Source organism: Octodon degus, unplaced genomic scaffold (assembly GCF_000260255.1).
Source record: "Octodon degus isolate 3935 unplaced genomic scaffold, OctDeg1.0 scaffold00005, whole genome shotgun sequence".
In the NCBI taxonomy this organism is placed as follows: domain Eukaryota; kingdom Metazoa; phylum Chordata; class Mammalia; order Rodentia; family Octodontidae; genus Octodon; species Octodon degus.
In genome coordinates, this window is record NW_004524581.1 from 23,482,737 (window position 1) to 23,483,833 (window position 1,097).

Here is a 1,097-nt window from a genome sequence, read left to right on the forward strand (position 1 = left end):
GGCTAAATTTTGTCAGACAATTCCAAGATTTTAAAGAGTCACTCCCTTTACTGGCTCCACATCAAAACTGTTCAAGAGTACGAACATATGCACATACTCTGTGCTCACAAGAGCACAAGGTGATGGGTCCGCAGTTTTGAGACAGTGGTCTCGATATGTAGTTCAGGCTGTCCTTCAACTTAAAGCAATCTTCCTGCCTCAGCCTCCTGAGTGCTGGTATTACAGGTGTGCCCCCTACCTCATCCATGCCCAGCCCTAACGTGGGTTTTTTTTTAAAGTAGAAGGCAGAGAATTACTAACAAACAAACCCAGAATCTTACTCTGACTAAGAGTTTTGTTGGCTGTATCCAAGGGCCAATGTCCAATTCTTTACTCTTTATTTATTTTTTATTTATTTATTTATTTTTTTGGTGGAACTGAGGATTGAATAAAAGTAATGGAAGTAAAGAAACTGTCAACTCATTCCACTAAAGTAAACATGCTACGACAACGTTTCCAGGAGCATTTCTTTTATTGAATGCCAAATTTATGCCTTGGGATACAGAATAAGAACAATACATGCAAAAATGAAAGAATCTCTAGAGGCTAGCCTTTTCAATGTAGTATCAAATCATTGCTCTACAATCAATTAAAATTATGTCCTTTAACCATACTTAGTTTGGCTTTCAAACAAGTATAAGCAACATTCAAGTTAATCATAAAACACTAGTGCTCCAATACAGCTTTGGGAACTAATTAAAAATTTTATTTTATTTTTATTTATTTATTTATTTTGGGCCACTCAGGGTGCCTTCAGGGCAGGTCTGGTTTGGCTTGAGGATGGGGGTTTCAAACCACAGTATCCAGAGCCAGACTGTTTTGGGAGGAGGCACTCAGGTCTAATTAAAAATTTTAAATAAGTCCCATTAAGCTTTACAGATAAAGTTAAAAGAATATTTACAACTAAAAACAAAAATACAGAAACTCAGTAATAAAAGACCAAAAGCCTAAATAAAAATGGGCAGGGCTGGCCAAATAGCTCAGAATATTAAAGTGCCTGTTGAGGCAGATGAAGCGGCGGGAGTTCAATCCCAGGGAGACTGGGCGTGGTGGCCAGC

At 38.0% G+C, this 1,097-nt stretch overlaps 1 protein-coding gene across 1 annotated transcript in view; it reads right to left on the bottom strand.

Annotated features, from left to right (window-relative positions):
- The window catches only part of Ubr2 (ubiquitin protein ligase E3 component n-recognin 2), a 129,778-nt gene that overhangs the window by 125,158 nt on the left and 3,523 nt on the right, over positions 1-1,097 (bottom strand). The window lies entirely within an intron of this gene.